At 41.2% G+C, this 14,955-nt stretch overlaps 1 protein-coding gene across 1 annotated transcript in view; it reads right to left on the minus strand.

The window, feature by feature from the left end:
• Window positions 1-14,955, minus strand: part of SNTB1 (syntrophin beta 1) — a gene marked incomplete at its 5' end in the record, with an annotated part of 198,285 nt that overhangs the window by 61,728 nt on the left and 121,602 nt on the right. The gene's annotated exons all lie outside the window — the stretch shown is intronic.

The following is a 14,955-nucleotide window of genomic DNA, read 5'->3' on the forward strand; positions in this document are numbered from 1 at the left end:
AAGGGAAAACAATGGGAAGATATATGCACTGAGAATGTTAACATTTAAAGTCAAACACCAAAGCTTAAGCCAGAACTCCAACCGGTTTACATGAGATAGAATGAGAGACCTGAATACTGTAATTGCAGTAAAAGGAGGAAATTCTACGCAGGTGCTTTTTGTGTGTAACTGTTTATTTTGAAGTACTTACTAGTATAGATTAACATGGTATTGCAAAAATAGTATAAAGGTTTGGGTATACCCTTTCACCCAGTTTCTCAGATCATGGTTATATTTTATATCACTTACATTTGATGTAACATGCTTATATTTTATAATACAACCAGAGGCACAGTGCATGAAATTCGTGCACTTGGGAGGTGGGAGTGGGGAAAGGGGTCCCTCAGCCCAGCCTGCACCCTCTCGCAGTCCAGGAACCCTCGGGGGATTTCCTACTGCTGCAGAGGCAGGAGAGGCTCCCACCGCCTCCGCCACTGCGCTCACCAGCAGTGAGCCCGACTCAGGGCTTCTGGCTGAGCGGCACTCCCCTTGTGGGAGCACACTGACCACCAGGGGGCAGTTTCTGCATTGAGCGTCTGCCCCCTGGTGGTCAGTGTGCATCATAGTTATTGGTCGTTCTGCTGTTCGGTCAATTTGCATATTAGCCTTTTATTATATAGGATACCAGAGCCAGGAAACTGACTTAATGCAATGTAAGTGTATGGGTCTATGGTATTCTGTGATGTGCAGATTCTTGTACTCACCACCGTGGTCAAGGAACAAGACGAGTCCATCACCACAAACCTCTCCCTCCAGCGACAAGTGCTCCCCTCACTCCCACCATCCCAAACCCCTCGCACCCCTGGCAACCAGAAACCTGTTCTCCACATCTATAATTTTTAGATAATTTTTATTGCAGAGGAAAAAAAAGCATTTTATTCATCCATGTATATATTAATTTAATAACCACTGATTTATCTATGTTTGCATTAGAAAGATACAGGGATTAGGAAATTTGACACTGAATGGAATGGTCCATTTATTAATTTCCTTTCATCCCTTAATACTTAGGCTGCCCCTCATTGAGTATTTATTATGTGCCAGGTTAAGTTTAAATATTTTTTATATTATTTTATGTAATTTTCCTAGTAGCCTTCTGAGATTATTATTCCCATTTAACGGAAGGAAAAATTGCAATTTGGAGGGAGAGAGAAAAAAGTTGTTTACCCAAGGCCACCCAGTTGGTGATACTGGTTAGGCTCAAAAGCTCCTGGATGAACTACTGTGTCACAGTGTCTCCCCTAGACGGGAAGACCTCAGTAGAAGAGCCCCCACTGTCCTCCACAGCGGTGAAGCCAGTGTCTGCAACGTGTCCTACTTAGCTCCCGAGTTCCAAAATAACAATTCTGCACATCACCTGAAAATCACAAGTCCCAAGTTACCTGGCCTCGTTTACATTTGAAGCCAACCTTTGAGAGTGAGTAGACCTTCTTACTCATAAACTTAAATGGGAGGAAAGGAATGATGTAGAAAGTGAAATGTCTCTGGGGGAGTTTTAGCAATAATTAGTCGTGTTTTCTTTTTTCTTGATAAGAAATTTACAAAACAAGCCTCCTCATTGAGACTCCAAAGGCTTGATGTGATGAAACAGGAGATTCTTTAGGTGGCATTTGTCCTCATGGGAAGACAAAAAAGGCCATGCCTCCTAGGCACTTTTCAAAGAAATGGACTGTCAATCTGGGCTGAGTTGTCTTTCCCTCCTGAAGTTCTTACTTGTTGGTCAAGTTGCATGGCCAAACACAAACTGGGATGCTCGAGAAGCATTAATGAGAGCTCAACGTGCTTTTCAAATTATTCCATCAATATCTATTGTTCTAGAAATTTAAAACAGGCAAATATTTATTTTACAGTATTTTCTTTAGAAGACCTAGATTTGTTTGTAAAGAAATGATAGCTTGGGCTTGGCCAGAGAGGCTCAGTTGGTTGAGCGTCATACTGTGCACCGAAGGGTTTGCAGTTCAATTCCCGGTCAGGGCACATATCTGGGTTGTGGGTTTGAGCCCCAGTTGGGGCATGTATGCAAGGCAACTGATTGATGTTTCTTTCACATTAATGTTTCTCTCTCTCCCCTTCTCTCTCCCTTCCTCTCTCTTGGCATGTCCTCAGGTGAGGAATTAAAAAAAAAAAAAAAGACAGCTTGGGAAGCAGCCACTCCCCAGGTATCACACACAGACACATACATAAACAACTGATGTGAGCAAAAAAGAAAGAAAAAAACATTTTCTTTGTTGGGTTGCCAGCGTACCCCTGGGGGAAAACCAACTTATAAACAGAGGTATAGTAAAGAGGAGGCCCAGGTTTTCGACAGCACTTATCGTTACTATTAATTTTAAGGAAGATTTTAAGTATAACAATCAGGGGTCCTCAAACTTTTTAAACAGGGGGCCAGTTCAGTGTCCCTCAGACCGTTGGAGGGCTGGACTATAGTTAAAAAAAAAAAAACTATGAACAAATTCCTATGCGTACTGAGAGCCCGGGAGAGTCAGCTGCTAAGCAGGACAGGCAGTGGCACCCAGAGGGCCAGATAAATGACCTTGGCGGGCCGCATGTGGTCCACGGGCCGTAGTTTGAGGACCCCTGAGACAAGTGCACGAATTATCGTGTACAGCTCAAATGGATTTTTGCAAAGGGAACACCTTGGTGGAACCACCACTCAGATCAAGAACTAGAATGTTCCATGCATCCCAAAGGTCCCTTTACATTTCCTTTCCAGTTGTTATGGCCCCAAATAACCACTACTAGGAGTTCTGTCACTATGGATTACTTTTGTCTCGGGGAAAATGAATGAGATTCTGTTTGTTTGTTTTTATTTGTTATTGTGGCTTGCAGTATAGTGAGGATCTTGGGCAATTTCTGAGGCAGAGTTTACACAGCAGACCTGTACTTTTCAGTGGTGGTTCTGAGTGCGGTCACAGACCAGCCGTGGCAGCAACCTGGGAACTTACTAGAAATGCAGTCTTGCTCCCCATGCTGGACCACCTGCATTAGGAATTCCAGGGGTGAGGCCTCGCAATCAGCCTTCAGGTAAATCTGCTGCAATTCAGGCTAGAGAAGGCGGCTCCTAGGTTCACAGGAAAAGCACTGAGCTTGTTTGTTTGCTGGCTTCCCAGTGTCTGAAGTGGCTATACTGAAAAGTGAGGTGACCTCCCCCCATTCAGTCTCAAAGAACATGGAGGACACAGAATAGAGAGGCATGTGGCTTTTTATAGTAAAAAAAAAGCACAAGTTCTTCCTCAAAAGTATTCTTCGAAACCCTTGAATCATTTTTTTAAAATCATTTAATTAAATACAGATGCTTGACCCCATCTGTTGAGTAAGATTTCTAGAGGGTGAGGCCTGTGTATATGCTTTAACTGTTCCACAAATTATACAGATGAAGGATCATGGCAGGCCTCTCTAAGCCCAAGCTCAAACCCCCAAAGAGCTATGCTTAGCTATGGCCAGGTGGCTCATTTGGTAAGAGCTTTGTCCTGATATGCCAAGATTGCAGGTTTGATCCCTGGTCGGGGCCCATAAAAGAATCAACCAAATGAATGCATAAATAAGAGGAACAACAAATCAATGTTCTCTCCCTCTCAAATCTATATTAAAAAAAAAAAAAAAAAAGCTATGCCAATGGTGATTATCACGAGAAGGGCAATACAACAGAAGGTTCTTGGAGGGCATATTAGTAATGCATTGCTGAGTAACAAATTTCCCCAGAATTAAGTGGCTTAAAACTTCAAACATTTGTTATCTCATAGTCTCTGTGCATCATGAACTTCAGTGTGGCTGAGTCGGGTGGGTCTGGCTCCAGGGCTTCCTGTCAGTTGGCAGTCAGGATGTCAACAGGGGCCTCAGGCATCGGAAGCCTTGACTAGGCCAAAGATCCATGCCCCAGGCAGGGCACTTACATGGCTGTTAGCAGGAGGCCTGAGCCCCTCGCCCCTTGGCCTTCTCCGGAGGCTGCTTGAGTGCCCTCATGGCATGGCCTGGTTTCTTTTCCCAGAGAGCAAGAAGGAACTACAGTTTCTTTTGTGACTTGGTCTCCAAGGTCAGATACCATCACTTCTGGTTCATTCTTTTTGTTAGAAGTGAGTCACTAAGTCCAATGCACATCACAAGGAAGAGAGTGAGGCTTCACCTCTTGAAAGAAAGAGAATCAAAGAATTTGGGGACATATCTTGAAACCATCACGGAAAAGCTTAGAATGAAGTAATATTCTGGAAGGAGTCTATTCCAAATGTAAAGGGAGGGTGAGTGTGGCTGTAACCAGCAGCTTATAAAGTGCCTATAGATTTGGGTGATGAAGAAGCCTATTCCTTCTGATTAGCTGCAGCTCCAGGTTATAAAGTGAGACAGACTGTGGACTCAAGCTAAGGGTCAGGGACAACAGGAGAGATGAGGAAGGACCTCTCATTGACAGCATATGGGAACAGCATGAAACCACCAGAAATGATGGTGAATTAAGAACTGTTGGCTGGTCTGGCACACAAAAAGATGTCAATTATTTGTGCAAGAAATAAATTAAGAATTCAGCAATCTACATCTCCCTATCCCTCCCCCACCCCCCCAAAAAAGGCGGGGGGGAGAAGGAACAGAAGTGTAAACTTTTCCTTTTAACACGAATGAGCTCTCCTATCTAAAGGTAACAGATCGTACCTGGTAGCACCAAAGTTCCCAGAACCTCTGAGTGACTGAGTGACAACTCAAGATCCTAGACAAGGTCAAGTGGTGACTTTAAATATATATACTAGTATAATCTTAGCACATTACCAAGCAAAAATCTCAAATACCTTGGCTTAATTTGTCATTTAATCTCATCATTTTACCAAAATGTGATCCAGTGACACAGTTTCTAGAGTATCAAGGATAGAGAAAGATGTTCTATTCCTGGCCTGGCTGTGAAGTGGTTCTTTCCATTTTCTCATCAATTTAAAGCACACGTGCCAGGAGGTAGTTGTTAAGCACAAGGATTTTAGGATTCAGTGTGGCTCTAACACTCCTTGGCTATCAGGCCATCAGCAAGCTACTTAATCTCCCTCAGCCTCAATTTGCTTATCTGTAAAATGGCTCAATACATTTGCCTCAAGATTACTGGAAAGACTAAATGCAATAATATATGCGTTAGATCGTTAGATGTCACAATGCCAAGCTGATCTTGATTGATTCTAGTTTATATACTAGTTTGCAATGAGCAGTCTTTGCAAATTTGTGTACAATAAAATGGTAGCAGACCATCGAGGTAGGGAGAATCCTCTAGGTTGGACTGTCCTTCAACTCCCTTTCAGAGACTTGGACTTGGAGGAAAATGCAAGCTCCAGGGGAAAAAAGTTCTACAAGGACTACTTCTAACAACTTCCTGGAATGGAAAATACAACTTTGGGAAAAGATGCATGAGTCTTTTGTGAGATACTGAAAGATCTGGGACAAACCTGATAATATATTGCCCCTTATTCCATCTATCTACTGTATTTGTTTTACCTACCAGTAAGAGAACTACTTGAGGCTCATGTCAGAAGCACAAGTTGCTATGAGTTGGGGTCATAACAAGAGCTACAACCATCTATTGAAGTCCCTTTGCTCACTCAACTGCCAGAGCTAACCAGTGACTATGGGGGTGAAAAGAAATGGGAAATGGTTTCATCCTTCTAAAGTATTTTACTGACAGCTACTCCAAAAGAAGCCTTTTTGTAGGGTTAAATATTTCATGTCACTCATTCTTTTAAAAAGGCAGTTTCCACTTCAATAATTACTTCAATTTGTAAAAGTATGGAATGAGAAAAAATTAGGAACTGAAGTAAAAAGAAGGGAAGGAGTAGGAGGGAGGAAAAGAAAAGGAAAATGAGAAAAACTCAAAAGAGTGGAAAGATATCTAAGTGGTATGTGAAAACACCTCTGTGGCTCAGTGGTTGAAGTCATTCAAGTCAGGGAACCAAAAATGCCTAATACAATGGAAGTGAAAAAAGCACGGGCAGAACAGTGAGAACAGTATCATACTCTCGATGTAAAAATGATCTATATGAATGCTGGGAAAGTGGAGACTATGCCTGGAGAGGTATACAGGTGGGTTCAATTAGGAAGGCAATTGAGTGACAGGAGGACAAGTTCAGAATGGAGACTTTTCACTGAATGACTTTGTATCTTCTGAATTTTGTTCCCATGTGTACCCACTGTGTATTCACTGTATTTGAACAGAAGAGGAGGAGGAGGAGAAAGAACAGAACTGGCCGGTTGGTTAATTTAACCTTGTCTCAAGTCCAAGTTCTGTCATTTATAAACTATGCTTCCTCATGGACATCTGTGGTTCTGCCTGTCTAGTTTCCATTCTTCTCTTTTCTAGTAACAGGCCTTATCCTCATTTTCAGTCCATGTGTTTGGGGGACTTGATGGTTTGAAGGTTGTAGGTGTGATCCAATTTGGGCCATGGAGATCCAGGCCCAGGATTTCTGGAGGAGTCATTTTTAAGGAGACTTTTTTTTTCTCATTATAAGTACTGAGGGTCAGATATAATCATGGATCTACTGTTGCCATTAAGAGGGAAGAATAGGAGAGCTGAGAGATGAGAAACCTGGATCCAGAGTTCATACCTTGATGCTCAATATATTTTTGCATTTTGCTTCTATGTTCCCCTTTATACTTAAGCCAGTTTAGGTTGGATTACTATCCAATACAACTAAATGTCCTAACTGACCACAAATAGGTCACTTAATTTCTACTAGCCTTGAGCTTCTTTATCTCCTATAAAATAGGGACGATGATGATAAAAGTAATAATGATGATTATAGTGAAGGTGATAATATAACCTTCAGAGTTACCAGAGCATCCACTGAGATCGTAATTGTGAAATTGCTCTATGACTTATAATCCTGATGTTAGTAGTTATCTATGCTTTTGGCATTTGAAGACTCTTATGTTGGCTCAGTCACTGGGGAAAGAAACATTCGTGAAGACAATGCTTTTTCGTATTGTATTTTGTACGTATCGAGGCTCTCTCTTAGCTATACTATTAGCAAAGAGACAAAGGCCTGCATATTGAAACAGAGAATAAGTAAATCTCCTGCATTCAGAATTAAAGTTGGAAACATGCAGCAATTTCTTGACACAGGTGCACAAAGCTAGGCTGTGTTTGCGCGCATTCCAGAACACTCACAGGTGTTTAGCATGCACTGGGTGCCACAAAGGCAAAGAGAGTATATGGTCCCTGTCCCCAAGAAGCTCCCCTTGTGTAGTAGGTTGAATAGTATCCCTGCCCCCTCCCCCAATTCCTATCTACCCAGAACCCAGAATGTGGCTGATCTGGAAATGTGTGATGTACCTGCTGGATTAGCGTGGGTCCTAAATCCAATGGAAGAGTCATTTGAAGAGCTGGAAAAGACACACAGGGACACAGAGAAGAAGGCACTGGGAAGATGGAGAAGAGATTGGAGTGATGCCTCTACAGGCCACAAAATGCCAAGGATCCACCGACCACCAGAAGCCAGGAGAGAAGGATGGGATGGTTTCTTCCTCAAAGTCTCCCGAAAGAACCAATCCTGCCAACTCCTTAATCTCCTACTTCCGGCCTCCAAAACTGAAAGAGAACACATTTCTGTTGTTTCAAGCTTTCCAGTTGGTGCCCACTGTGATATGGAAATCCTAGAAAATTAATGCCATGTACCTCTCTTCCTGTGCAGCTATTTCCAACCTTTTCATCTCACGACACACATGAACTAATTACTAAAATTCTGCAGCACACCAAAAAGTTCATGTTTTGCCAATCTGACAAAAAAAAAAAGTAAAATTTTGATTCATTCATACTGGATAGCTAAAGTCAGGTATTGCATGTTTTAAAAATTCTTGAGATACGCCAGTTGAAAATCGCTGTCCCTGTGCATAGCTGAGTGGGGACTGCACTAATGTTTAAAATACACGGATGCTAGAGGTAACTTCTAAGATGCGGATCACTTAGAACTGTGGTGATCATGATTTCATTTCAACACACATTGCAGTTAAAACAGCTTCTCCTTGGCAAAATAAATAGATAAATCGTATTCTCACCCACATTCAATTCTATAACCCAGAAAAAAAAGGGGGGGGGGAGACCCCTTCTGACATGAGGATCACCTATGCAGCACCTGGAGGCACTCTGGCCCATAGCAGGCCTGTGCTCAGTAATCAGAGTGCCTTCCACCACCTTCTTGGCATAAATAATAATGATGATAATAATAATAATAACAATAAATCTAGAAAGCTTGCTTGCCAATTGATGAGTCCTATATTTCTGGAACTGAGAAAAAGGAGGGAGGGAAGGAATGGAGGAGCAATGAAGTCAGGCTGGCTGATTGCAGCTATTTCCAGCAGGCCAGCCTTTTATAGCTCCTATTTTGTTCCCCAGTTGAACTGACCACCGCTTGATGAATTGTGTTTATCTGTAGTTCAGCGATAAAGTTCTCTTTTAATTCCCTGCTGAATAGAAATATTTAGGGCAATGCCACAGCTGTGTTGATTCTCACCCTCCACCACGGTTATGTAAACACTGCCTATGGACGTCTCTCTGATAAAGGCCCACACCAACCCCGAGGAATTACACGTTTGCTCTAGATGTCTGCCAAGATGAGCCGTTCCATCCTGCTTGGCACGGGGTCTGAATGATATCACAGCTTCTCAGAGACCATTTGGCAAACCTCACAATAAAGAAGTAATTTTCTTCCCCTCTCGCTCTCTCAAAGGCGCCCACAGAGCCAAATACTGTTTCCCAGGACTCTCTACGCCTCCTGCTTGGAAACATGGGGCTGACACACAAAACTCGAAGCCTCCTACCGCAAAATTAATAAATAAAACAAAAGTTGCAACCTGGCAACAAAGGTTTCAAGAGCCCTTTCCCCTCCAATATGAAGGGAGAGAAAACACCGAGGAAGGGGGTCAGGAAGATGGGACCTGTGGGCTTATGTAACCACCGAGGGTCAAAGGGAATCTATACCCCGTGGTCATTATGGTTGCTTCTATTCCCATAAATCTGTGATTCCTATGGTTGATTAAAAATACCTCCCAACGGACAAAGCTATGGCCTGCTGCTAGCTGTGGCTACCTCTAGATGGTGGAATTTTAATTTTATTTCCACTGTTCCCCTTTTCTATAATTTCCAATTTTCTTGCAATGTAATCAGAAAATGATTAGAAAAAAAAAAGTTCCCTTAAGAAAATGAATGTGTGCACACCTTTTACAATAATGTCATTAGTGAAACAACTCACTAGGAAAATATATTCTTACGTGAAAATAACAGATTCTTTTTAAAATGCCCAATTTGCTTGTAACTGAAAGACTTTAAAAGAAAGAGATGGTAGTAACCATATTCATAATGAGGATGAGAACTTGTCCTGTGGGGATGTAAATGCCACCTCCAAACATGTCTGCTTTTCTCATTATATTCTTACCACCGTCCTGTGAGGTCAATGGTGTTAATGGTCCTACTTCACAGACAAGAAAATGGCGCCTCAGAGCGACTAGCTTGTCCAATCTTCCAGGCCAGCGATGTTCAACCCTTTTCATCTCATGGCACACATAAACTAGTTACTAAAATTCTGTGGCACACCAAAAATATTTTTTGCCAATCTGGCAAAGAAATGGGAATAATTTGGATTGATTTACAAAATAAATAATAATGCCAGTAATTACCTACCCTTTTTGCTCCAAAGTGACTTTTTAAAAAATCAGGTGCCTATACTTGTATATAAGGATTTCTGGTATCAAAAATTAATCAGATTCAACATTATTATGCAACATAACCAATAAAATACAACTCAGGGCATTCACACCAGAGGTTTATTGTTGTGTTGTCATTTTTTCACTTGACAATCTAAGGGCATAGAGATCAATGCCCCTAACTAAATAGTCCAGTATTTCATGTTTCAAAAATGCTTGCGTCATAGTAGTATGCAGCAGCACACCAGTTAAAAATCAGTGTTCTAGTCAATAAGAGGCAAAGCTAGAACTGAAAGCCAAGTTCATCTGACTCCAAAGCCTGTGTCTTAATCATTGTGTTCTATTTAGTAGGATGCTTGTAAAGTGGGGTGTGGGGTGTGTTCAAGAGTAGGAATGTCATTCATGTTCATCGCTGCTATCTTTCTTTTTTTAAAATATATTTTATTGATTTTTTTTTACATAGAGGAAGAGAGGGGGATAGAGCCATAAACATCAATGAGAGAGAAACATCAGCTGCTTCCTGCACACCTCCTACTGGGGATGTGCCCGCAACCAAGGTACATGCCTTTGACCGGAATCGAACCTGGGACCTTTCAGTCCATAGGCCGATGCTCTACCCACTGAGCCAAAGCGGTTAGGGCTCGCTGCTATCTTTCAACACCTATCCTGTGTATTTGGAAAGTTTTCCAAATTATGAGTTGAGCTTCTCTAAGGTAGAAGCCAGAATCCATGTTCCCAGCCTCCCTTGCTGGTGAGACACAGAGCCACTCACTGGAAATGGCAATGCTGGTGGAGGCAATGTGAGGAAATAAGTGTGTATGGACTCCATCTTGATACCTATAGCGGTGGAGGCACCCATTCAGTTCTTAACAGCCAGAGGGGCAGAGCTTGCCCAGTCCCAAGTTGTCACTGGTGCAAACGGAGGCAGCTATGTGGGCCCTGGGATGGTTAAGTGGTGCCAACAGTGGTATTTTTTCTAGAACAGTCCTCACAATGTGGCTGGGTGCTGAGCTTCGTAGCGTAGCTCTCTGAACTCTTCGGAGAATATGTGAGCACCCTGGATCCTTAGCCAGAGTTGATTCTATTACCTGAAACTACATTCCCAGGTAAGAAGTGCAGATTTGGGAATCTGGTTGCCATGGTGGGAGCTCATGAGGTCATCTAAGGAAGGTATCAAGTGTGAGCAGTTAGTGGAAAAGAAGCCAAGGAAGGCGTTCTGCTGTTTTTCTTTAAATCTCATTTCAAAAACAGGTCATGCTTGATATAGTGTTCCACTAAGCTCTGAGGGAACCTGAGAATATCTCTCATGTTGGCTAGGTTTCAGTTTTTCAGTAACACATAAATTTATAAAATATGTGACGAATTTCAGCACATCGGCTTTTCCTAGGGGAATAATATTGTTATCAAAGTTTTAGGAGAAGAGTCAGCTAATGTCAAACTAGAGAAAACATTTTGTCTTTGCACACTTTATCTATACTTCACAAACTATTCTGAGGTTTGACCTTGCTCAACTAATTTTTTTAAAGTCATTTAAATATGCCAGATGCTCTGCAGGTCAAATAAATGTACATTTGTCTCTAGAATCTTGGTACCATACACTGACAAAATTAAAAATCCACCCATAGTCCAATCCAACCGGAAGATCTATTTTTGCCTCTTTTGAATGAGATTATTTTGGGGCTAGGATTGCTAGATTTAGCAAATAAAAATATAGGATGTCCAATTAAATTTGAATTTCAGATAAACAATGAATAAGTATGTCTCATGCAATATCTGGTGATAGAAATGGTATAAAGTACCTGGATTAGAAAAATATATAAAAATAGAACTAATATGACTTCATGATGGATTAACTATGAGGGTTGGGGAAGAGAAATGTGTCAAGGATATTGTCTAGATTCCTGGCTTAGACAACTGAGTGAATGACAGTGCCAATTATTAAGATAAAAAACTGAAAATGGTTCAGAGTTGTGGAGAAACATTATGAGTTTGGGTAAATATCTCCATTTTCATTTAGGTGTCTTGTTAGGACCTCAAACTTATAATGCAGACATATGTCAGTTACTCAACAGCCTGTTTATTCTATAGCTCTTATGTCTTGATGGCATTGACATCCTCCCATTAACATGGGTTAGATGACCCAATCATCCTTGATGTCCCCTGTCCTCTACTCCCAGATCCCTTTCAGTCTCCAAGTTTTTTCAGTATGATCTTGGGAGTACCTCCCATTTAGAAGGGCCAGCAAGACTGTAAATTACCAAGTTTTCTCCGTGGAACTGGGACAATCACTTATCTAGGATGGAATATAATTTTTTATTTTGTTGGCCAACTTTGATTGGTAGTGTTGCCTGAAATGACGTCTTGAAAAGGAGCCTGAGGTCTCATTCTAGGCTTATCTTGGGCAAGTGTCATCATCATTTATTCATGTCTGCCATGGGCATGGAAGGGGGAACTGGCAGCACTCACAATATCTATTTGACTTTTCTAGACAGCATTTGACTGAAAGCTCTTCAGAAAATAGGCCACCTCTACCTCTCCTGATTGCCCCACCCTTGGAGAAAGTCCTGGCTGTTGGTCAGCTAATAAGTTCCCTTACAAGGCTTATCCTTTTATAGTTGATCTCCCCCAGCAGATTGTCAACGCCTTGAGAGCATGATATGTACCAGAATTATCTTAGTTTCACCCTCATTGCCTGACACATGAAGGGAGAGAGGTACTCTGTTTGTATGTGCTGGGCTTAGTGAATGGATGGCTCTGCCTACTATTAAAGGCTTGTTTCTGTATGGTGGCCCCTTCCTAGTCAAAGTTCTATAACTGCCTCCCTTCACATGTTTGTTTTTCCCTTACTAGAGGTTAACCCTTTCAATCTTGAATAATGTCACTTAATTCTATAGTACAAAGTACATCAGTTCCAGAAGAATAAGCTTGGTATACTAAATAAATCACACATGTTTTAATATCCTATGAGAAGGCTAGTTTCCATGGAGAATGTGCAACAGTGGTCAACTCAGAAATGCTCATTTTATTTTAGACAACTTGCCATGCACAACTTCCTTTGCCTAAAAATCATTAATTTGTGATCTTGTGAGCCTTATCCAGATTAGAAGTAAAAGCAGGAAGCCTTGCTAATGTGTAAAAAACAGGGTATAAAAGATAGCACAAAATTAAAGCAACTAGGAGTATTAATTTGAAGTATTGATATCTGAGAGGTAAGAATTGCAGTAGATTCCATCTAACTTTTATATCAGAGTTTTATGAAAATACTAAGATTTGTTTATCTCATTCATTTACAAAATTGTAAGATGCCTTCTCACTTGTTAACTTATCAAATATTTTTCAAGGGCCTAATCCCTGCTAGATGTGGCATGAGGCACACGAGGAGAAGGGAAACTCAACACAGATATGGTTCCTGTCACCACTGAGACTATAGTCTAGCAATTTTGGACTAGCCTACACTCTCTTAAGTATTCAAAACACCTGAGAAACTCCAAACATGAGAGAATAATTTGCATCTGTTTTAGGGGCAGAGAATCTTTAATTAAATTCTCAATAAATTACTGAAGTAATTACTTACCATGTGAAGTTGGCAGCTGCTTACACATGGTAATAGTGCTGCACCAGTGCCAAAATATCACTCATTCATTCAGTTGAAATTTCTATTATGTCTCTTTTCAAGGAGAAGAACAAGGGAGAAGATAATGGCAAAGGTATTGTACCTGTAAGGCCCCTACATAAACAAGGTGTGTTACCTGTGGGAGGCAGCACATTAAGCCATTAATATCCTTCAACAAGAATTATTAATAGCCCACCATCCAGCAGAGAAGAGGGCCCCAAAGAGGAGGCATACATGGGATGGGACAAGAACAACATGAAGAAGCTCTCCCACATGAAAGGACTAGAGTAGCGAGGGAATTTGGGTGCCCAAAATAGAAAAGACCACAGGCAATTTTAGTGGGCATGGAAGAAGTAGATATAGAGGAAAAACAGAAACCAAAATTATCCTTGTTAAGTGTATGAGCAAACAAATGATCAAAGGATTAGTAATCTGGAAGGAATTTAGAGGTTATTTCCTCCAGCCACCCATTTCAAAGGTGAAAAATCTAACTTCTAGAGAGAAGTGATTGAACCAAGGTCACAGAATCCAGGCTTCTTGACAACCATGTTTATCCAAGTTCAGAGAATGGGGACAGAGTGGAAAATTATGGTATGTGGGAAGCCAACTTAACTTTCTCTATAACTTTCCAGAGGGCTAGTCCTGAATATGGGGCTAGCAGCTCCTTCTGTATTTGAAACACTCAATGGTAGTACTTTGTGGCTATGTCATGGTCAAGCTATTATGGAAGTGACAGCTTTGTAATTATTTTCTCTGTGAAGCCTTTGCGCAAAGACACTCTCACCTCTTTTGTAGATAGCAATAATCATTTTCATTACTTGAAGGATTTAAACAAGCACAAACAAATCAGCTCCCCATAAAATTGCTAAAAAAAAATCTGTATCTGAATGATCTAGACAAGTTTTAAATTGTCATGCAATTCTGTACTGGTTGCAAGTGAGGGTGAAAATCAGAATAATGCAAATGTTCATACCAACTTTGGAGAGGTCACACTATGCTACACAAATTCAATCCCACTCATTCTTATAGTAAATGCCAAGGGGCCTAACAAGTTGGGAAGAGAGTCAATCTCTCTGTGAAGCAGCAAAGCTGTGGGTTAGGTTTTATAATTTTGTTTTTACTTCATTAGTTCTCTCTTTAAAAAATAAAAAACAGAAAATATGCATTAAGATAGTGGAACTGGAAAACTGCTACAAAGGAAAGAAATTTACTCAATTTTTTCTATCTCTTGACATGGAAGTGCAGGAGGGGTTGGGAAGAAGGGATGGGAGAAGGAGAGGCCAGAGAGGGGAGGGGAAAATGCTGTGACTTCTGGGGTTGTTACCAGGGAGACCCAAGCTCCTGGACGTCAGAGGCCTGCCTCTGCCTCAGCATTACAAACATTTGTTCCCTCCAAATGTGCGAGCCAGTTGATTAAACTTTATATCCAACTTGGCATATTTGAGCAATCTGCATGCGGGCTGCTTACCAATTAGCCCAGACTGTTTTTACTAAGACTTCAATATACCTCCTCCAAAAAAAAGAAATTAAAGATAGCCAGATTTTGGAGTGAGGTGGGGGGCAAATACAGATAACCTTAATCACATTTGAATCATTATTTAAAATATTTATTGAATGCCTGCTCTGTGCCAGGCAGTCTG

The sequence above is a fragment of the Plecotus auritus genome (assembly GCF_963455305.1).
Source record: "Plecotus auritus genome assembly, chromosome: 11".
Lineage (NCBI taxonomy): Eukaryota > Metazoa > Chordata > Mammalia > Chiroptera > Vespertilionidae > Plecotus > Plecotus auritus.